General features: G+C 38.0%; 1 long non-coding RNA gene across 2 annotated transcripts; it reads right to left on the bottom strand.

Moving 5' to 3' along the window:
• Positions 1 to 10010: 10010 nt before the first annotated feature.
• Positions 10011 to 24517, bottom strand: LOC115700625 (uncharacterized). 2 transcript variants are annotated; one of them, XR_009683981.1, is made up of 6 exons: positions 24190 to 24517; positions 23989 to 24096; positions 23706 to 23906; positions 23515 to 23613; positions 14887 to 22184; positions 10011 to 14050 (listed from the first exon to the last, which is right to left on the bottom strand). It is a non-coding gene; the product is annotated as an uncharacterized LOC115700625 (long non-coding RNA). The 2 variants fall into 2 exon arrangements; XR_004008427.2 differs by having other exon boundaries at positions 22055 to 22184; positions 24190 to 24514.
• Between the last annotated feature and the right edge of the window lie 238 nt (positions 24518 to 24755).

Genomic DNA, 24755 nt, shown 5'->3' with positions numbered 1-24755 from the left:
GGAGGCTGAGACTAGTAACACTGTGGTTGTAGGTCAGATTACTATCTCTGGAAAACTATGTACTGTTTTATTTGATTCTGGAGCTACACACTCATTTATTGCTTTAAAGATGATAGATAAGTTAGAACTACAGTATGTAAACTTTAGTTATCAGTTCATGACGGAGTTGCTCTCAGGCGAGGTTATAATATCATCTAGAGGAGTGCAGGATGTGCCAATAAGGATTGCAGACAAGGAACTTAGTGGAGATCTGATAGACCTAGAGATGAGGGATTACGATCTTATCTTGGGTATGGATTGGCTATCACGACATGGAGCAACAATAGACTGCCGAAAGAGGACAGTGACTTTCACCCCTGAATTTGGAGAGGCATTCATATTTGAAGGAATCAAAGTCAAGTCAAGCTTACCGGTAGTTACAGCCCTGAAGGCACAAAGGATGATACGTGCGGGATGCCAAGCATACTTGGCCAGCATAGTAGAAGTCAAGAGAAACCCCCCTCAAGCCAAAGAATGTCCACATAGTATGTGAATTTCAAGAAGTCTTTCCGAAAGACCTACCAGGGCTACCCCCAGATAGAGAGAGAATTTGTGATTGAGTTAGCGCCATGTGTGGCGTGCTGCCCCATGGCACACCCACAATAGGGTCATTTTGTAACATGAGCATGCCTTGGTGCTTGATCATTAGTCAAGTCTTGCACCAAGCACCTCATGGGGGTTGGGAACCTTTTGTTGTTTAGCTTTCTTTCTTTGTATTTCCTTTACATATGTCTACAGAACTAAAATTATCTATGTTCCTGGAAATCCCTTTAAACCCCAATAAGCTCTTTAGGGGGGTGACCAGGTGACTTATGAAGCACCTTGTCACCAGCATGATAGGGGCCCAGCTGTGTACTCCCTTGCCCTATCAAGGCCATATATTAATAAAACGATGTTTATCCATGCTTCTTGTGTATGCTTCTATATGGTCCTTGTGATGCCTGTTTGTTGCCTTTGTTGGGCCATTGCGTGCCATTTGTCTATATGTTTGCTTGTGGGTTGTGTGAGATTGGTCCTTGGGGACGCTTTGTGTTTGCTTGCTCATGCTTCTTGTTTGCACTCAACATGTGCGAGACATGTATCGTGCCTAACCTTTGAACTTGTTTGCCTGCAGGCGCGTTTAGGCTGACTTGCTAACTCGGTGTGCCAGCAAGTGCCGCACGTTCCACCTACTTGGGGGTCTCCAAATAGGCGGCCCGTGACAGTTGGTATCAGAGCCAAGAGAAAAGGAAGCTTGGTAGCACAACATAATGGTGAGCAACACCCAAAGGATTCAAGAGCTTAAGAGGCGCATAGGGGAATTAGATGGCCTGGACGAGAGGGTCAGGGATCTAGCACCTAACAATCAGAACTCACGGCCGACAGTGACACAACAACAAGTTGCCTCGTTGGCTCAAGACTATGCTAACTTGTTGGCGAGGGTAGCTGCGATCGAGAGAAGAGATGCTGCTACCGAAACATCAGGTGCACCTCAGATGGAAGATCGCATCAAGGCATTAGAACAAGCAACAGGAGACATGCAGGCTACTATCACTATACTACAAAATGGGCAGGCTGCATTACAAGACTTCCTCAATGATACGATCGAGGATTGTAACGTGTCTGTCACAGCCATCCGGGAAGAATTAGCAGGGATGTCAACAAGCTAAATCTTACCATGATAGCGGCAGAGCGTGCAAATACCGAGGGACACGGAGGTATTGAGTATGGCCGACCGAAAGCACCCGAGCCCAAATGCTATGGAGGGGCGAGGGATGCCAAGGAGCTCCAAAACTTTTTGTTTGACATGGAGCAGTACTTTAAGGTCGTGCGGACCGACTCTGAAGAAGCTAAGGTAGCAACAACTACCATGTATTTGTCCGGGGACGCCAAGTTGTGGTGGAGGACGAAATATGAAGACATTCAGAATGGTAAATGCACCATTGACACTTGGGAAGACCTCAAGAAAGAATTGAATGCCCAATTTCTGCCAGAGAATGTCGCCTACCTCGCTCGACGTCAGCTTAGAGAGTTAAAGCAAGTCGGGACAGTCCGAAACTATGTAAAGAAGTTCTCTGGATTGATGCTCGACATCAAAGATATGAATGAAGTCGACAGACTTTTCTACTTCCTTGAAGGACTCAAACCATGGGCTAAACAAGAGCTGCAAAGGCAGCGGGTGGCAGATCTCGCCACTGCTCAAGCTGCAGCCGAGCGACTGACCGACTACACCTCTGAGAATTCGCAGCCAAAGAAGACGAATCCTCAGACCAGCACCAACAATGCCGCTAGCAAGAAGTCAGGAAAGCAGTGGCCGAGTAAAAGTGGGGGAGGAGACAAGAGAACTCCTGAATCTAGCTCCTCCTCTAAAAGTGATGCTGCAACGGGGAAGAAGCTCCTTAAGTGTTGGCTTTGCCAAGGCCCACATAGGGCGGCTGCTTGCCCCCACCAGTCCAAGTTGAGTGCCATAAAGGCATCCATTGCTCAAGAGGAGCAAGGATGTGGAGAAGACGATGAGGATGAAGACTGTGCGCACATGAGCGCCGTTCGATTAATGGCTGCTCTTAAGAAGCATGGCGTCGGAGGGAAGAAAGCCCTTGGGAAGGGATTGATGTTTGTGGATGCCACTTTAAGCGGTAAGTAGGCCAAGAGCGTAATGATTGACACTGGCACAACACACAACTTCATCTCCGAAATTGAAGCTAAAAGGGTGGGCCTAAAATTGGAGAAAGATGCGGGTCGCATGAAGGCAGTCAATTCGAAGGCCATGGCCACAATTGGAGTGGCCAGAAAAGGGAATGTCAAGATTGACGGATGGGAGGGACAACTTGACCTCGTAGCGGTTCGTATGGACGACTTCGATGTGGTATTGGGAATGGAGTTTCTAGCAGAGAAGGGGGTCATTCCAATCCCAACAATAGGGAATCTCCTGATCATGGGTGAGAATCCTTCAATGGTGCCCGCTAAAGTGAGACAGCCCTCAGAAGTCAAGCTACTATTAGCCCTGCAACTGAAGAGGGGCCTGAAGAAGAAGAGGTCAACATTTGTCATCGCTCCCACCGTGTACGACGAAAAAGTGGAGGAGTCCACTCCACCTATAATCGAGAAGGTGTTAGATGAATTCAAGGATGTGATGCCGGACGAGTTTCCAAAGAGACTGCCTCCCAGGAGGGGAGTTGATCACCAAATCGAGCTGGTGCCAGGTGTAAAGGCCCCAGCCAAAGCAGCATATCGAATATCTCCCTCGAAACTTAAGGAGTTGAAGAGTCAGCTAACGAAAATGCTGGAGGCAGAATTCATCAAACCCTCAAAGGAACCTTTTGGTGCCCCCGTGTTGTTCCAAAAGAAGAAGGACGGGACCTTGAGACTGTGCATAGACTACCGCGCCCTCAACAAGGTGATTGTGCGCAACAGATACCCCATTCCCTTGATCGCGGATCTGTTTGACCAGCTAAGCGGAGCGAAATACTTCACGAAGTTGGACTTGAGATCAGGGTACTATCAGGTTCGGATCGCAGAAGAGAATGAACCAAAGACTACTTGTGTTACTCGGTATGGGGCGTTTGAGTTTCGCGTCATGCCGTATGGGTTAACAAATGCGCCAGCCACATTCTGTACACTCATGAATGAAGTCTTCCATGATGTCTTAGACAAGTTCATGGTGGTGTACTTGGATGATATCGTGGTCTATAGCGCCACTTTAGAAGAGCATCAGAACACTTGGCAACGGTGTCTCGGAAGTTGAGGAAGGAACAATTGTATGTAAAGCGGGAGAAGTGCTCTTTCGCTCAGAAAAGTATCAAGTTCCTGGGTCACGTTGTGGAACACGGGAAAATCCGTATGGACATGGAAAAGGTGCGGGCGATCCAAGAGTGGACGACCCCAACCAATGTGAAACAACTTCGCTCGTTTCTCGGTCTAGCCAATTATTATAGAAGATTTGTGGAGGGCTATTCGAGAAGAGCGGCACCCTTAACAGAGTTGTTGAAGAAGGGTGTTACATAGACGTGGTCGGAGAAGTGCGAAGAAGCTTTTCGAAGTCTGAAGGAAGCCATGGTCGAAGATCATGTATTAGCCTTGCCTGATGTATGCAAGCCCTTTGAAGTACTGACTGATGCGTCAGATTATGCTTTAGGAGGGGTACTCGTGCAGGAGGGCCACCCCATGGCATTTGAGAGCCGCAAGCTTTCCGAAACAGAGAGGCGGTACACTGCGCAAGAGAAAGAGCTCTTGGCAGTTATTCATTGTTTACAGACGTGGAGGCATTACTTACTGGGGTCAAAGTTTGTTGTGAAGACGGACAATACGGCTGTTAGCCATTTCCTCACGCAGCCAAAGCTGACTCCCAAGCAGGCCAGATGGCAGGAATTCCTGGCAGAATTCGACTTCTACTTCGAGCACAAGGCTGGACGTCTTAATCAGGCAGCTGATGCCCTCAGTCGTAAAGCTGAATTGGCGGCGCTAAAGGTGTTACAGGCATGTCAGCTAGCCAAGTGGGTACACCAATCAAAGAGCGCATCAAGGAGAACCTAGAGAAGGACCCAGTTGCAAAGAACATCATGACTCTCACAAGAAAGGGAAAGACAACTCAGTTTTGGGTAGAGGATGACCTCTTGTGGGCCAAAGGTGGGCGTTTGTTTGTTCCGAAGGCAAGCGATCTAAGGAGGACGCTGCTGAGTGAGTGTCATGACACGTTATGGGCGGGTCATCAAGGGTGGCATAGGACACATGTCCTTTTGAAGCATGGGTACTACTGGCCGCAGATGTGGGAAGATGTGGTGGACTACACAAGGACCTGTCTCGTCTGCCAACAAGACAAAGTGGAGAGGCATAAGACGCCAGGGTTGTTAGAACCTCTGTCGGTCCCAAGCAAACCATGGGAGAGTGTCTCGCTTGATTTCATTTCAGGTTTGTCGAAGATCGGGGACTTGAATGCAATCTTGGTGATTGTGGATAGATTTTCTAAGTATGCAACCTTCATCCCGGTGTCGAAGCAGTGTCCGGCAGAAGAGACAGTTCAACTTTTCTTCAAGCATATAGTAAAGTACTAGGGAGTACCCCAGAATATAGTAAGTGACCGAGATCGAAGATTCACAGGGACCTTCTGGTCCGAATTATTTAAGTTTCTTGGGTCACAGATGAACATCTCCTCGAGCTACCATCCACAGACAGATGGGCAGACAGAAAGATTTAATGGGATGTTGGAGGAGTATTTGCGGCACTTTGTCAATGCCAACCAGAAGAATTGGCCGCAACTACTAGATGTAGCTCAATTTTGTTTCAACTCTTAGAAGAGTTCTTCATCAAACAAGAGCCCTTTTGAAGTTGTGAACGGACAGCAACCACTGTTACCCCACACGGTGGATGAATACCACGGACAGAATCCGCATGCCTTTAATTTTACAAAAGACTAGAAGAAGAACACAGAGATTGCCCAAGCATATTTAGAGAAAGCTTCACGAAGAATGAAGAAGTGGGCAGATCAGAAACGCCGACCGCTGGAGTTCAAGACAGGTGACTTAGTATTAGTCAAACTGCGGCCAGAACAATTGAGATTCCGAGGGGACAAGGACATCAGACTCGTACGCAAATACGAGGGCCCTGTTCTAGTCATCTCCAAAATTGGCCTAGCATCCTACAAAGACGAACTACCTTCATGGATGAAGATACACCCGGTCCTGCACGTCAGCAACCGCAAGCCGTATCATGAAGATCCAGAAGATCCAGCCCGCAACCAGTCTACCAGGGACGACATCAGCATTCAACGACGCAGCAGAGAACCAGAAGAAATTCTTGCCGAAAGAACTGTTCGTGTGAAGAAAAAGAAGAGAAGAGAGTACCTGGTCAAATGGAAGGGCCTTGCTGATGACGAGATCAGCTGGGAAAAGGCGGAGGACTTGCAGCAGTTTATACAGAAGACTGAAGATCATGCAGCAGGTTCGTCGAGGACGCCGAACAATTAAGTGGGGGAGAATGTGGCGTGCTGCCCCATGGCACACCCACAATAGGGCCATTTTGTAACATGAGCATGCCTTGGTGCTTGATCATTAGTCAAGTCTCGCACCAAGCACCTCATTGGGGTATTTTGTAACATGAGCATGCCTTGGTGCTTGATCATTAGTCAAGTCTTGCACCAAGCACCTCATGGGGGTTGGAAACCTTTTGTTGTTTAGCTTTCTTTCTTTGTATTTCCTTCACATATGTCTACAGAGCTAAAATTATCTATGTTCCTGGAAATCCCTTTAAACCCCAATAAGCTCTTTAGGGGGAGGTGACCAGGTGACTTATGAAGCACCTTGTCACCAGCATGATAGGGGCCAGCTGTGTACTCCCTTGCCCTATCAATGCCATATATTAATAAAACGATGTTTATCCATACTTCTTGTGTATGCTTCTATATGGTCCTTGTGATGCCTCTTTGTTGCCTTTGTTGGGCCATTGCGTGCCATTTGTCTATATGTTTGCTTGTGGGTTGTGTGAGATTGGTCCTTGGGGACGCTTTGTGTTTGCTTGCTCATGCTTCTTGTTTGCACTCAACATGTGCGAGACATGTATCGTGCCTAACCTTTGAACTTGTTTGCCTGCAGGCGCGTTTAGGCTGACTTGCTAGCTCGGTGTGCCAGCAAGTGCCGCACGTTCCACCTACTTGGGGGTGTCCAAATAGGCGGCTCGTGACACCATGCATAGCACCAATCTAGAGGGCTCCATACCGTATGGCTCCCAATGAATTGAAGGAATTGAAGGCTCAACTACAAGATCTTTTACACAAGGGGTTCATTAGACCAAGTTACTCATCTTGGGGTGCGCCAGTGTTGTTCGTCAAGAAGAACGGTAGTATGCGAATGTGTATAGACTATCGAGATCTTAACAAAGTGACTATAAAGAACAAATATCCTTTGCCTCGCATCGATGATTTGTTTGATCAGTTACAAGGGGCGATCGTCTTCTCAAATATCGACTTGAGATATGGGTTCCACCAATTGAAAGTCCGAGAGGAAGATATAGCAAAGATGGCATTTTGAACACGGTATGGGCATTATGAATTTCTAGTGATGTCATTTGGTTTAACCAATGCCCCAGCAACCTTCATGGATTTAATGAATAGAGTATTCAAGGAATATCTTAACAAGTTTGTGGTGATATTCATTGATGACATACTCATTTATTCAAGGACAATGGAAGAGCACGAGGAGTACTTAAGGCTAACTCTTAGCAGACTCAAAGAGCACCAATTGTACGCTAAATTCAAGAAGTGTGAGTTCTGATTGGAGAAAGTGGCGTTTCTAGGGCATATAGTGTCCAAAGATGGGGTAGAGGTGGACCCTACGAAAATTGAAGCAGTGAAGAGCTGACCAAAACCAAAAACCGCAAGTGAGGTTTGGAGTTTCCTCGGACTAGCTAAATATTATAAGAGATTAGTTGAGGGATTCTCAAAAATAGTCACACTGTTAACGAATCTGACTCGAAAGTAACAAAAATTTGCATGGACAGATAAATGTGAGAAAAGCTTTCAGACATTGAAAGATAAACTCATAACATCACCCGTCCTGTGTGTTCCAACTAACAAAGACAAATTTGTAGTATATTGCGACGCATCAAAGCAAGGGAACCGTTATGTGTTGATGCAGAATGAGAAGGTGGTAGCCTATGCCTCTAGACAACTAAAAGAGTATAAGACAAGGTACCCAACTCATGACTTAGAGTTGGCAGCAGTGGTCTTTGCATTGAAAATCTGGAGGCACTACCTCTATGGAGAGAAGTGTGAAATATACACAGATCACAAAAGCCTAAAATACTTCTTTACGCAGAAAGAGCTCAACATGAGACAGAGTGTTGAAACTGGTAAAAGATTACGACTATGAGATATTGTACCATCCTGGAAAGGCTAACGTAGTGGCAGATGCACTTAGCAGACGTAACTATGCAACCTTATCAATGTTAAGGGCATTAAAAGTGTCGTTGCAACAGGAAATCAAGAGATCTGGAATAGAGTTAGTAACAGGGAAGCTAACTAACCTTACAATTGAATCAAATCTATTAGAGAAGATCAAAGAAGAACAAGCCCAAGATGAGTTTTTAATCAAACGAGTCGAACTACAAAAGGAGAAAGTTGGGGACTTCTCAATTAATGAAGAGGGCATTCTACTATACAAGGCAAGGGTGTGTGTACTTAATAAAGCGGAGTTGCAATCAAAAATCTTACAAGAGGCGCACACTACACCCTATTCTTTACACCCAGGGTCAACCAAAATGTACAACGATCTGTAAAGTAGGTATTGGTGGCCGGGTATGAAAAAAGATATAGCAAAATTTGTAGCAAAATGCCTTACCTGCCAGCAAGTTAAGGCCGAACACTAGAGACTTGCAGGGCTGTTGCAATCTCTTGATATTCCTGAGTGGAAATGGAAAGACATTGCTATGAATTTTGTGACGGGATTATCGAAGAATAGTAAACAACAGGATTCTGTCTTGGTGATTATTGATAGACTCACTAAATCAGCACATTTTTTGCCTGTGCGCACTAACTACAACGCAGAACAATATGCTGAATTGTATGTAAAAAAAATTGTAAGGCTACATGGAGTCCCAAAGACCATTGTATTTGATAGAGGTTTAATTTTCACCTCTAAGTTTTGGGAAAGTGTGCAAAGTACTTTGGGCACAAAACTGAAGTTGAGTACAGCATTCCATCCTCAAACTGATGGACAATCGGAACGAACTATTCAAATACAAGAAGACATGCTACGAGCTTGTGCGTTGGATTTCCTAGGTACCTGGAGTAACTATTTGCCACTAATGGAGGTCTCGTACGACAATAGTTATCAATCTACAATAGGGATGGCACCCTATGAAATGTTGTATGGGAGGAAGTGTCGATCACCACTACACTGGGATGAGGTTGGCGAAAAGCGATACTTAGCCCAAACCTAGTAAGAGAGGCCACTTAAGCGGTAGAAAAGATTCGAAATAGAATAGTTACTGCACAAAGCCGCCAAAAAAGTTATGCCGGCGCAAAGAGACGGAATATGAAATTTGCAGTGGGTGATAAAGTGTTCCTCCGAGTGTCACCTATGAAAGGGGTTATGCGTTTTGGAAAGCGAGAAAAGCTAAGTCCAAGATGTATAGGTCATTTCGAGATATTGGAGAGAGTGAGACAGGTAGCTTATCGACTGGCACTGCCACCAGTATTAGCTCAAATGCATAATGTGTTCCATATTTTTATGTTACGAAAATACGTGTCGTATCCATCACACGTGCTGAACTATGAAACAATGGACCTAAAGCAGGACTTGAGTTATGAAGTGTTGAACTATGATATAACATTCTTTTGTTTAAAAACTTGTAAATATTAAATCCATATATATATTTTTAAATTGATGTTCAAAATGTTGTATTTCTTATAATTTAATAGAAAAGTTTGAATATCTTATATATTCATCATAAAGAAGTAGGATCTATGAAATTTATGTGTTGCGGTGATATAAGGATGAAAACTTGTGTATTATCTTATTGTTTGCGATTAAAATTGACAGATGGTTAGGTTAATAAACAAGGGAAAATACTGTCCGATTTATTTAAATATATTTATCATATTTTCTAAATAATTGCGTCCATTGATGGACATGAGAATATTATGTTATTGTAGGTTAATTGAAGAATAATGTCTAGTCAAATCGGTTCTAATTTTGAGGATGACATTGATTTTGTGCCATCAGCTAATATTGAAGAAAGACAATTTGTTAGTTATACATTAGATGAAAATCAGAATACAGTGAGAAAAAGAACTTCTCGTGCATGGGATCATTTTACTCGTCGTGAAATTGATGGTACAATTAAAGCGGTTTCCAATCACTGTGGGCATAAGTTGGTGGGAGAAAGTTCTTAGGGACTGCGCATTTAAATGCTCACGTAGAGAGGTGTCCAGTCATAAAAGCCCAACTTGTCGCTAATCCTACTACAAGCCCTTCAGTTCCTTTCAATTTTGACCTTGATTTAAGAAAGATCAAATCGGCTCAAATGATCGTTAAGCATGAATATCCATTGTCCATAATTGAGCATAGTGGATTTATAAAATATTCAAGTACTTTGTTTCCCATGTTTTAAATGGTGTCAAAAAATACGATTAGATATGACATCATGTATAAAACTGAGAAAGAGAAATGTAGGCAAAGTCTAAAAAAAGTAGGAGCAGAATAGTCATAACCAGTGACATATGGACTACAAATCATCAGAAGAGATGATATATGGCTGTAACAGCTCATTTTATTGAATATTCTTGGAATTTTCACAGTTAAATTCTGAGTTTAAGTATGTTCCATGTCCTCACGATGCTTCAGCACTACTTGAGGCACTAAGATCTAGTATTAATGAATGGAAAATTGAAGACAAGATCAGTACAGTGACTCTCGATAATTGTAGTGCAAATGATGCCATGATTGAACTTTTAAAAGGACAATTTGAGCCTGACAGTTTTATTTTGAAGGGAAAGTTGTTACATATGTATTGTTGTGCACATATTTTAAATCTAATTGTCAAGGATGGCTTATCTGTCATTGGTGATAGTATTGACAAAATTCAAGACAGTGTTGCTTATTAGTCAGACACACCAAAAAGACGTGAAAAATTTGAGTACACTGCTCGTCAACTTGGAGTACCATACACCAAAAAAATATTACTTGATTGTGTAACAAGGTGGAATTCTACTTTTTTGATGCTTAGCACAATTTTATCGTACAAGACAGTATTTGAACGTGTAAGGCTACGTGAGTTGAGATTGAGGTGTGCCATTTCGGTAATTGATTGGCAAAATGCTCAACAATTATGTGATAAGTTAGAGGTACTTCATGAAGTGACAGAGTTATTTTCTGGAACAAAGTATCCTACCACTAATATTTTTTTTCCAAAAAATATGTGAAATTAAGACAAACATTGACTCGTGGATGTCATCAGATGTGCCTTTTATTAAGGACATAACAATTCAAATGATGTCTAAGTTTCAAAAATATTGAGGAAAGATTAATGGGCTTATGTGTGTGGCGGTTGTTTTAGACCCGATGTACAAATTTATGTTGCTCAAATATTATTTCCCTATAATCTATGGAGATGAGCAATATGTAACTGAAATTGCAAATGTTTGTGAGCTTTGTTGCGAGTTAATGGAAGAGTACAGGTCTAAGTTTCCTCATTTGAGAGAGAGAAGAGTTCAGGTAGAAAATGTATCTTCTTCGACACGGCGAATGGATGCCCTTTCTAACTTTGATAAATTTGTTAGAGCTTCCTATGGAGTAGAAAATGTGAAGTTTGAACTAGATTTATATTTGAAAGAGAACTTAGTACCTAGGACTGAAGAGTCCTCAAATACCCTTTGTTGAGTATGATTGCCAATGATGTATTTGATGTGTCTATTAGCACTGTTGCTTCAAAATCTACATTTAGCACTGTTGCTTCAAAATCTACATTTAGCACTGGTGGTAGACACGCGAGTCCTTATCGATCGAGACTTCATCATTCTACATTAGAAACATTAGTGTTCATACAGAATTGGTTGATGACTGACAAAAAAAGGTAAAAATCATTAAATAAATATTTATATATCTATTCTATATAAAATGTGGCTATACAACAGAATTCTTAGTTTATAGAAAATTATTGGGTGACTTTTTTTTAAATAAAAAAAAAACAAATTATTAGATGTTGCCACGTAAAGGGTCAACATCCATATATCTACCACCAGTGCACACTAATGCTTTTAATGTAGAAGGATGAAATCTCGATCGATGAGGACTCACGTGTCTACCACCAGTGCTGAATATAGATTCTGGAGCAACAGTGTTAACAGGCACATCAAATACATCCTTAAAAATCATACTCAACAAAGGATATTTGAGGACTCTTCAGTCCTAGGTACCAAGTTCTCCTCTAAATATAAATCTAGTTCAGACTACACATTTTCTACTCGATAGGAAGCTCTAACAAATCTGTCAAAGTTAGAAAGGGCATCCATTCGCCGTGTCGAAAAAGATGATACATTTTCTACTTGAACTCTTCTCTCTCAAATGACGAAACTTAAACCCGTACTCTTCCAATAACTTACAACAAAACTCACAAACATTTGGAATTTCAGTTACATATTGCTCATTTTCATAGATTACAGGAAAATAATATTCAAGCAACATAAACTTGTGCCTCAGGTCTAAAACAACCGCTACACACATAAACTCGTAAATCTTTTCCCAATATTTTTGAAACTTAGACATCATTTGAATTGTCATGACCTTAATAAAAAGCACATATGATGACATCTATAAGTCAATGTTAGTCTTAATTTCACATATTTTTGGGAAAAAAATATTAGCGGTAAGATACTAAATTTCAGAAAATAACTCTTTCACTTCATGAAACACCTCTAACTTATCACATAATTGTTGAGCATTTTGTCAATCAATTTCTGAAGGGGCACACTTCAATCTCAACTCACGTAGCCTTGCACGTTCAAATATTGTCTTGTACGATAAAGTTGTGCTAAGCATCAAAAAAGTAAAATTCCACCTTATTACACAATCAAGTGATATTTTTTTGGTGTATGGTACTCCAAGTTGGCGAGCAGTGTCCTTAAATTTATCATGTCTTTTTGGTGTGTCCGACCAATAAGCAACACTGTCTCAAATTTTGTCAACACTATAACCAATGACAAATAAGCTATTTTTGGCAATTAAATTTAAAATATGAGCACAAACAACGACATGTAGCAACTTTCCCTTCAAAATAAAATTATCAGGATCAACTTGTCCTTTAAAAAGTTCAAGCATCGCATCATTTGCACTACAATTATCGAGTGTCACTGTACTGATCTTGTCTTATATTTTTCATTCATTAAGACAAGATCTTAGTGCCTCAAGTAGTGCTAGAGCATTGTAAGGACATGCAACATACTTAAAACTCAGAATCTTACTGTGCAAATTCCAAGCATCATCAATAAAATGAGCTGTTACAGTCATATATCCTCTCTTCTGATAATTTGCAGTCCACATGTCACTGGTTATGGCTATTTTGCTCCTACTTTTTTCCAGACTTTGCCTATATTTTTCTTTCTCAATTTTATACATTTTCATGACGTCAGACCTAATCGTATTTCTTGACACCATTTGAAACATGGGACACAAAATACTTGAATATTCTATAAACCTGCTATGCTCAACCATGAACAATGGATATTCATGCTTAAAGATCATTTGAGCCAATTTGATCCTTTCTAAATCAGGCTCAAAATTGAAAGGAACTGAAAGGCTTGTAGTAGGATTAACAGCAAGTTGGGCTTTTATGACTGGACACCTCTTTACGTGAGCATTTAAATGCGTAGTCCCTGAGAACTTTCTCCCACCAACTAACGCCCGTAGTGATTGCAAACCTCTTTAATTTTACCATCAATTTCATAGGAGTAAAATGATCTCATGCACGAGAAGTTCTTTTTCTCCCGGTATTCTGATTTTCATCTAATGTATTACTAACAGATTGTCTTTCTTCAATATTAGTTGATGGCACAAAATCAATATTATCCTCAAAATTAGAACCGATTTGACCAGACATTATTCTTTAATTAACCTACAATAACATTATATTCTCATGTCTATCAATGCACGCTACTTAGAAAATATGATAAATATATTTTAAAAAAATCGGACAGCGTTTTCCCTATTTTATTAACCTAACCATCTGTCAATTTCAATCGCAAACAATCGGATAATACACAAGTTTCCATCCTTATATCACTGCAGCACATAAATTTCACAAATCCTACTTCTCTATAGATGAATATATGAGATATTCAAACTCTTCTATTAAATTATGAAAAATAGAACATTTTGAACATCAATTTAAATATATATTATGGATTTAATATCTGCAAATTTTTAAACAAAAGAATGTTATATCATAGTAAAAGTACCTTAATCTCATCCACAAACTCTTGAGGTGCAATCTTGGGGTTCAAGAACTTATCAACTTGTTTTAGAAATTAGAATTTCTTCCTATCCTGTCAACAAAACCAATTTAGCATGAATTTTATGCTAATTTAAATAATGTTATTTTACAATGAGAGAGGGACACAAGACAAGACAACAAAATAAATAACAAAAGGGACATAAGACAAATAGAATCGTTAACTCTGTGGTTGATTTTCTTAGTTATTTTACTGGTTTGCTACTGTTGTATTGGAATCCCATGGAGGAGGTTCTCATCAGGTACACATAATTCCTAGTAATTAAAGAGATATAGTATCTATTTTCTTGATATCCTATGAACTTCAACATTCACATTCAATAGAGAGTACAATCATAGTTGCATTAAATATTATATTGATAAACTACATTGAAAATAAAAATAGCTTAATTGGGTTTTTCTTTATATGTAAATATATATATAATTCTCGAGTAGTAATAGTTATAACTCATAAGTGAGTGGTCCTCAACCTATTATAGTTAGATTGTGGTGAAAGAAAGCCAAGTCAAACTAAAATAGCTCACTCAATATATATATATATGATAAAATAGAGAATTAATAATTAAACACTAAATATGAAGAAAAAATTGTATGCAAATGCCGTTTTTTCTACAAATAATGGGTTGATAATATCCGTAAATTTTCTATTCCTATTGTTTAGGATAATATATGTATAAATATTAAATAGTGATTATGGTGATCATAATGAAGAGTAGTGATTATGGTTGAAGATAAACTCTCAATTACCTAACTTCTTAAAAAAAAAAAAAAATTGGTAATGGGTTTATAACTTGCACCAGAAATTAAGAGAATTAAAGACAAACTCAAATTTAAAATATGATGATTTTAAGAAAGATGAATGAACCGCACCTTCAGATGGGGCAGTAGTGGCGTTTTGAGCTATGGAGTTTTGAGGTGATAATGATGATTAACCAACACTGAAACCAACCATAGTTTGTTCTCTTCATCTTCAGCTACATATATATATATGTTCAAAAGAGGAAGAAGATTTATTACGCTGTAATTTAAAACTTCTGATAGTTCTAAACTTAATACCCATTTTAGTCTATCAACAGAAGTTAAATTGTACCTTACCTTTTCTACTCCATTTTGTGTTTCGAATAACGGAAGAACGAAACCTAGATGAAGACCCAATCTTGATGTCGAAAACCCTGTTCTCTTCTCGTTAATACCCAGCAAGGAAATCCTCGACTTTGCTGGATTCCATGAAATGGGTTTCTCAGGGAAACAAGTTTTTGAGCTGAATACAATGTTTCACTTGCACTGTATTTGAGGAAGGAGACGACAGACGAGGGAAAGGGGCTTCTTCGAAGTTCAAATATTCAATTTAGGGATTTATGAACTGAGTCTAAATTAAATTTTTTTTTTAAGTTAATGAATTACTAGATCAGGTCAGAGCCGTAAGGCTTCTTCTTCTGCATTTTTCTACTCTGTTTTTCTGTTTCTCACATCACGCCATGGTCCAAACACAAAGTGGAGGAGTTATAGAAGAAGGTCAACATTCAAGTGATGAGCTTGGCCATGGCAACAATCAGATTCATGTTCAAGATCAGGTTTCTCGTGGATACAAGGATGAAGCTCGGAATCCTTATTACTTGAGTAATAGCAATCATCTGAGTGCAAGCCTTGTTCCCATGATCTTGACAAGAAGAGAAAATTACAATTCTTGGAAGCACGCCATGAGTGTTGCTCTTCTTCCCAGAAATAAGATGAAGTTCATCAATGGACAGCTTCTTGAACCAGTTCCTGACCACGAAGATTACGATGCATGGAGTCGATGTAACAGCTTAGTCATTTCTTGGATTTTTCATGTTGTTTCTTCTGATATTGGGGACAGCATAATGTATATAGATAATGCTGCAACCATCTGGGCAGAACTTCATGAACGTTTTTAGCAAAATAATGGACCTCGGGTGTTTGAGGTCAAGAGGGCTCTGCAAGTTCTTGTTCAAGGCAGTGCCAACATTCAGGGTTATTTCACGAAATTAAGGGCTCTCCAGGACATGATTTGTGATTTTCGACCTCTACCTATTTGTACATGTGGGGCAATGAAGACTATACAAGCCTACCAGGAACAAGATCGTGTGTTAGAGTTCTTGGTTGGAATATATGAATCATATTCTACTGCCATATCCCAAATCTTGATGCAAGATCCTATACCTAGCATAAACAAAGTGTATGCTACTCTAATCCAAGAAGAAAGACAAAGAGAATTGAACAATACCCCAGCTGAGAACAATGAATCTGGCCAAAGTTTTAAGACAGTTGGATGGGAGTTCTCAATTTGGCAGATCTAAGGTTGTTTGTACTCATTGTGGGATGACTAAACATACCATTGCTAAGTGTTACAAGATTCATGGCTACCCTCCAGGTCACAAATTCCATGGGAGAGGAAAACCTCTAGTCTCAAAACCTACTGCAAATTCAGTTGAGGCCTCTGTTGACAACAGTGGAGATAACAAGTGGGGTGTGCATAAATCGATCCAATCCAATAAGAACCGACCGATTCAATTACAACTGACCGTCAAACATTGGATATACAATTGTGATCAGATCGGATTGAATGTTATTTTTAAATATCAATTGGATTGAATCGGATGGTGAATGGGGTGTCTAAAAATCTAATACATCCAACATCCAATCTAACTAAATAGTATTTTCTTTTAGTTTGGATGAGTAATTAGATTTTATATTGTTATTCGTCAAATCTATATGTATATATGAAAATTAACATTAAAATTTTACTCTTTTATTCTTGGATTAGATAAATCCAGTCCAATCCAATACGTACTGGACCTAAAATATTGGATGGCTTCGATCCGATCCAAAAAATACTAGGTCTAAAATATTGGATGAACCCAAATTAAACAAATAATATATATGAAATACATCCAATGGAGAAATTAAACAAATAATATACATAAAATATATCCAATGGATAGAACCGATCCAATGGATGTTGGATTGATTGGATGATGGAAATCAATTGGATCGGATCGGATGGTAAAATCTAACATCTAATATATGATTGGATCAGATTTGGATAGGCCTAAAAACATTGGATGTGATCCAATGAACACCCTTAATAACAAGGGTTTTAACTCTGCCATGACTGCTGGTCTCACCACTGCTCAATGCCAACCCATAATCTAATTGCTTGCAAATCGAATTCAAGAAAATTCTACCAATGGCTCTACACCAAAAACCACTCAACCACCTATGGTGTCTCACTTCTCTGGTATGAATTCTCTTAAATCTCATTCTAAATGGATTATTAACATTGGGGCAACTCATCATGTTTGTCATAACTTAGCTTTATTCTCTCAAACTTTTCCTAACCCTTCTTTGACACCAATTCATCTCCCAAATGGCCAAGTAGCATCTGTGTCTTGCATTGGTTCTGTCATTATTACTCCTACCTTAACTCTTTCAAATGTCCTCTATATCCCTGCATTCAACACTAATCTTTTATCTGTCAGTTCTTTAATGAAATCCATGTCATGCACCTTCTTATTTTCTGCTAATTCCTGTGTCATTCAAGAGACTATCCAACATACTCAGATTGGGAGGGGTGATCGAGTAGGCAACCTTTTTTACCTTGACATTCCTTCAAGTTCTTTTGTCTCAAATTGTAATTTTTTTGATTTTAAACCTCATGTTGAAAACATATGGCACTATAGATTAGGCCATTCTGCTTGTATAAAACAACATTCATTGAATAAAGAATTGATTTTTGATCATTCACATTCTGATGATTTTCATTGCTAAATTTGTCATCTTGCCAAACAAAAAAGATTGCCTATTATTTCCAATAACAATTTTTCAGATCACTGTTTTTGATCTCATACATATTGATATATGGGGGCCCTATAATACTATAACAACTGAAGGTTTTAAGTATTTTTTGACCATTGTTGATGACCACTCTAGATATACATGGGTGTATTTTCTCAAACAAAAATCTGAGGCTCAAGAAGCCATTCCTAACTTTCTAAATCTAGTTAAGACTTAGTTTAATACTCAAGTGAAAAGCCTCAGATTTGATAATGCCAAAGAGTTACAATTCCCCACCCTTTTTAACTCTCTAGGCATCCAACATTTCCACTCCTGTGTTGAGCATCCTCAACAAAATTCAGTTATTGAAAGAAAGCACCAACACCTATTTAATGTAACTCGGGCTTTACTTTTCCAATCCCATATTCCCCTATGTTATTGGAACCATTGTGTAGGCATTGCTGCCTATCTTATTAATAGGACTCCCTCCCCCAACTTGCAACATAAATCTCCTTTTGAAATGTTGCATAATCAAACCCCCACCTACTCTCATTTAAAAGAATTTGGTTGTTCAACCTATGCTTCCACACTCCCTAGTCATAGAAAAAAAATTTCTCCTAGAGCCATTGCTTGTGTCTTTTTAGGATATCTCACTAGTATGAAGGCATACAGGTTGCTTGACCTTCATACCAATTGAATGTTCATGTCTACGGATGTTCAATTTTTATGAGTCTATTTTCCCTTATACTTCAGGTACCTCTGTACCTTTTTCCCATCAATTTTTTTTTTTTTTCAAATTCATGTCTCCCTCCTTCTGGTTCACCCAAGGTGTCAAACACTCTCAAGACTCACCATGATGCCTCCACATCTACACCTGTTACTCAATCCACTCAAGTTATCAAACCCCCATCCTACCTGCAAGATTACCATTGCTCCTTAGCTCAGGTTTCCAGCACTTCTCAACCTACACCATCTACATCTCACCCTATTTCTAATACTCTCACTTACAAGAAATTGTCTCCTGCTTTTAAAGCCTTTGTTCTTGCTGTTTCAAGCCTTTTTGAACCTACTACATATCAGCAAGCAGCAGCTTATCCTAAATGGTTGCAAGCTATGGATCATGAGATTATTGCCCTTGAACAGAACCATACATGGATCATTGTGTCTTTACCTGCAGGGAAACATCCAATAGGGTGTAAGTAGGTTTATAAAATCAAATTAAATTCAGATGGAACAGTTGAGAGGTTTAAAGCCAAACTGGTGGCCAAGGGGTATACTTGGCAAGAAGGGATCGATTATACAAAAACATTTTCCCTTGTTGCAAAGTTGGTTTCTGTTAAACTCATCTTGGCACTTGCAGCAATGCATAATTGGCATCTTCAACAACTTGATGTCAATAATGCATTCCTTCATGAGGATTTGCATGAGGAAGTGTTTATGACTTTACCTCAGGGGTATAGTCCTAAGGGGGAGAATCTACCTGCCAATCCTGTTTGTAAACTCAAGAAATTCTAGTATGGATTAAAACAAGCTTCAAGGCAATGTTTTGCCAAATTTCCAAGTGTCTTACTTGAAGAAGGTTTTACACATTCTGCAACAGACCATTCCCTCTTCATACAACATTCCTCTAATCACTTTATGGCATTACTTGTTTATGGTGATGATGTGATCATAGCAAGTAATGACCTTGCATCCATTCGATCTCTCACTCTCAGACTTAATGACAGATTTAAGCTAAAGGACTTAGGAAGTTTGAGATATTTTTTTGGAGATTGAAGTTGCAAAAACTAATGAAGGAATATTCATTTCTCAAAGACCATATGCTCTTCAAATTCTTGAAGACTTTGGAAAATTAGGATCCAAACAAGTAACTACACCAATGGAACCAAATTTGAAGCTGCATCAGGATTCAGTAGAACTCCTGGATAATTCTCAAAGCTACAGAAAAATCATTAACAAGCTTCAATATTTGACAATAACCAAGCCAGATCTTTCCTACTCTGTCAATATCTTAATAGTCCTAGATCCCTTCATATGAAAGCTGCTGAAAGGATATTGCAGTATGTCAAAGAATGTCCTGGTTTGGGGTTATTTTTTCCTATAGAAACAGATGTGCAACTTAGAGCTTACACTGATGCCGACTGGGGAGCATGCCAAGATTCAAGGAGATCTACTACAGGGTATTGTGTGTTTATTGGAAAGTCCTTGATATCCTGGAAAAGCAAAAAGCAGCACGCTGTTTCTAGATCCTTTGCTGAGACCGAATACAGGGCTATGGCAACTGCAGTTTATAGAGTTGTATGGCTCATCTCTGTTCTAAAAGAGTTGGGATAGAGTAGAACTGTTTTGTTACAATCAAGCTGCAATACACATTGGAGCTAATCTTGTGTATCATTAAAGAACCAAGCACATCGAAATCGATTGTCACTTGGTTAGAGAGAAGATACAATCTGGTTTAGTAAAAACAGCTCATGTTACTTCCAAAGAACAGGTTGCTGACATCCTTACCAAAGCATTGTTCCCTAATCAATTCAACCATTTAAAAAACAAGATGGGATTGCAAAACATCTTTGCTCCATCTTGAGGGGGAGTTTCAGAATTGGGTGAGTTAGTTAGGATGTGATGTCAGAGTTAGTTTTTCTGTTATGTTAGTTTGTGTCTGTAACTAATATTATTCTTGTACTGTCATGTATATATAAAGGGACATATTGTACTGTTCCATTCATTCAATGAAAATTTCTCTTGAATCATTTCTTTTCTTCTCTTTCTTTTTCTTTACTTTCTATTGAAAACGAAATATTTTTTAATAAAATAATTAAAAAACTTTATTAATCTCTTTAATGGAATTACAATATTGAGCTGACAAAAAATGTTCCAAGATAAACTCTCTTCTCAGCTACATTATCACCAACGTTTCCTTTCATAGACTTCACCTATTTAAAACTAATTTTTTTAGAGAAACATAACAACTGATTAGGCAAATAGAGTTTCACCATTACAAAGACACAAGAGAGCAAACTCTAAACAAACCTCTGAAAACTTGCAACTACAACAGCTACTCTTAACATGTAATTTAAAACTAATTAATAAGCCATGTCCAGCAAGTAGAGCAATAAAGCCAATAATATTTTTCAAAACAATTGCTGAATTTCACAATGCTTTACCTGACACACGGAACAAATCTTATTGACATTTTATTTAAGTTTTTATGAAAAAAAAAACAGATAATTATTTTTTAACCAAAAAAAAAAAAAAAACTATTAGTTTGATACAATAATTTATCCTTTTTAATTAGATTGAATTCAACAATTGAATTCCTTCCTTGACTGACTAACTCAACTATATTATAGCTATAAAACAGTAACTCAGCTATACTGTATAACATCGAGCAGCCATATTATATAACAATAATTAGGCTATAAAACAGTAAGTCAGCTATTTTAGAGCTACATAACGTGCAGTAAGTTAAAAAATTGCAAAATATATATAACTTTATTAAAAACTATTTTTACTATTAAATGTTATCATTTTTTGATGATCTGCATATCTAAACGTCCCAAACTAATCATCAAATTCTCCTTGAGATCCTTCCTTATTCTTCTTCAGTTAGCCTCATTGACCTCTATCATTAACACTCACCTAAGAGACATTTTCACTATCATCATCACTACTACTTCTTTTATCTCTTAATCAGAGGAATCACTTTCCATTTTCCTTACAGCAACGGTAAGATTTCAAATCCCTTTTACTACACTTATATGTACTTCTAACTCACTAATGTCTCACATCATAATTAGTAGATTCACTACTGTGTATTTTCTAGCTATATCAATCTAAAATCAAAATTTGCTTGATGGTGTTTTCTTTACACCCAATTCTTGGAGATCCAACACTCCAAATTTAATATATGTTAATTATCTATACAAATGTCTTCAGAAATTTTTTTTAATTTTTGAAATTTTGATTGTCCTACATTTGCGATCATTTTTTAGTATAATTTTGATCGGACAAAAGCAAGGTTTGATTGGAGGACTCAAGAATACAAAGGTTTGTCGTATGCGTTTATGTATTAGATATATATTTTTCTGTTCATGACAAAGGTAATCATATTAGATTTTTTACTGTTTGTTTGACCAATAAAAAATTTATGAAATAATACTTAAGTTCAAATAAATTATAATATCAAAACTTCTTCATGATTAACTTCTAAAGTAAATATGAGCATAAAATGATAAAATTATACCTCAATGGTCAGCTTTGGGAGGAAAGTCAATCTCAATCATAAATATTTCCTCAAAAACCACCATCTCCACAATTATGAAAGTAACCTCATCTTGAAGTTGAATGTGAAACTGTAGCAAGCACAAAGAAAACTGCGGACACTGTCAGAATTAGCATAACACAAATGAATTCTTTTACTAAATCTTTATTTTGTACAAGGAGAATAACAATAAAAAATACAAACACAGGAAAACACCTATATAATATAAGAAGTCCTGAAAATGAGGGAACATAAAACTATACCTAGTGTTGCCAGCAACTTCTGATTTCAAATATTTGCTAATATATATATATGTATATATATTGCTAGAGCAAGGCAGTACTTTCTTCATAATATTCTCTCTAGGATCGATAACTACTATATTGATGAAGCTCTAATTAAGTTATAAAATTAACTAAAAGTCCATCACAGAAGCAAGAACTAGAACTTCCCAATTGATCTCCCCTCGTTAAAATTTATGTTCATCAGAACACGGTGTTGTCAATTAATAATTATTTTTAGTCAAAATTACTTCATTCACATATTGGTAAAGTTTGAACGTGCAATATATTAATTTATTAGCAATATATCTAAATTACTTAAATAATCGAACATGTAACACATCATATGATATTTCTATCCTAATATTAATATATTTAAAAAACAAGGTGATGTAACGTTTGAATGTACAACATAAATAAACAAGACTAATACGCAGTTTAATTTTAACTAATCCCTCCTCTAGTTGTTGTCATAAATTTCAATAAGCAGTCAATCGAATGGTTTAATTACACCATCAGTAGAAAATAAAGCAAAATGAGATGAAATTGACGAAACGATTGTCAATTAGAATCTTAACCAAACGTCACCGACACAAACCAAGTACTATAGAGATCAATGCCTCTGTTTCTCGTATTCCTAAAAAATTGATACATAAAGATTGATGGTGTTGTATAGTCCATACTCCATCCCATAAAATAATATGGTAAGTTTATGATAATAACGTATATACTAGTATAAAACATCTCACATACTACAGCATCTTTTCCTGAATATTTCAATTAAATACTACAATCTAGAAAAGGAAACATGAATATTCTCTGAATTTCAAAATCATAGTAGTATATTTGCAGGAATTCGATTAAATTCTAATACTCTATTTCAAATTAAATATACATATAAGTACACTAACTTAATGCAACTTCAAAATTAGAGCTTAATCAAACCTCGTAATAATCTCACTACTCCATTAACACAACAAGTTAAACTTCAAAACCATTGTTTAGACAGATCAACTTCCTAATACAGAGCACAGCAACAACTCAAAAGCAAGATAAAATCACAAACGAACACAAGAACACCAATTTCCATTTCTCACCACATAAACAAACGAAGTAGAGAAAGATTTGAAAAAAGATAAAGGAGAAGAAGAATAGGCTTACAACGCTTCTCCGTCTCTCGGTGGCAATGGCGAAACCAAAAGTTACCAAGCGCAGAACTATGACTTCCTTCTTTCATTGGAAACGTAGCTAGAACAAATTCTGCTAATCCAAACAGTAGCTAAATCTGAGAAAGATGAAAACTTTCCATAAAAACTATTTCAATTTTTAAAAAAGAAAATTAAAAACAGAACCTTCAATCTTCGAGAGGAATCGATCAACGTCGAGTTCTTCAAGCTCGTCCTCAGTCTTGTGGTAGATCTGCTTGCTTATAATCTTTGAGTTTTAGTTTACAGGCTGCATTGTTAAGATTACATGTGATTTTCAGCACCTTTGCTTGTTGCTTCTCTTCATCACTGAAGGAAGAATCATATATATTCGACGATACTCACAGCCTGTTAACCGAAAAAGTGTTATAATTAGGGCATGATTAAAGGAGTTTGTAGAAAAATATGTATCTAGTTAACTGTAATATACCTTCTTATATGTTTTTGAGGCTCTTTCATATTTACCAGCCTTGAACAAGGCATTGCCTTCTTCCTTTTTCTACTTCTCCTGTGTGTTCATATCCCAAGATTCCTTTTCCTGCACACATTAAGCAAATCTCTTCTAAGTGTCATTGTGAAGGCAAGCAGAAACATTGGTGTAGACACCGAAGAGAGTGCAAATGACACCCACCTTAACGAAGGAGACGAGTTCAACTTCATAGTAAACAACAAAATTAGCAGGAACAACAGCCAAATCCTGTGACGAATTAGATGAGCCAAAGCATACGAGGGAGTGCGAGGAGGAGAGGAAAACGAGAGAGAGAGAAAGAGAGAGTAGGGTAACAAGGTTTAGGGAGTTGGGGAGTCCGAATATGGCATCTGTTTTGGCGGTGGACGACTGGAGCTGGTCCGTTCAGTAGAAGCATGGAGCCGCGCGAATATGGAAGAGAGAGACTAGCTGGAGGCAGAAAGAGAGAAGTGATGAAACTAGGATTTCAATGTTCTTTAACCAAAAATAAATGGGATTTTTTTTAAAAAAAAATATATAAGTAAAATATAAAATAACTATAAAAATAACTTAACAAATCTCAATTATAATAATATCAGATGATTAAAAAAATATTTTAAAGTGATGTTTGGTTTATTGTAATTATAATTGTAAACCTATGAATAGATCTATTACAATGTAATGATTATTACATTGAGTATTGTAATCATGATTACATACCAAAACTAATGTAATTCCCATTACAATTA

This window comes from Cannabis sativa, chromosome 8, assembly GCF_029168945.1.
Source record: "Cannabis sativa cultivar Pink pepper isolate KNU-18-1 chromosome 8, ASM2916894v1, whole genome shotgun sequence".
NCBI lineage: Eukaryota > Viridiplantae > Streptophyta > Magnoliopsida > Rosales > Cannabaceae > Cannabis > Cannabis sativa.
The sequence above is the reverse complement of the archived record's forward strand: the minus strand, read 5'-3'. Positions and strand labels throughout refer to the sequence as shown.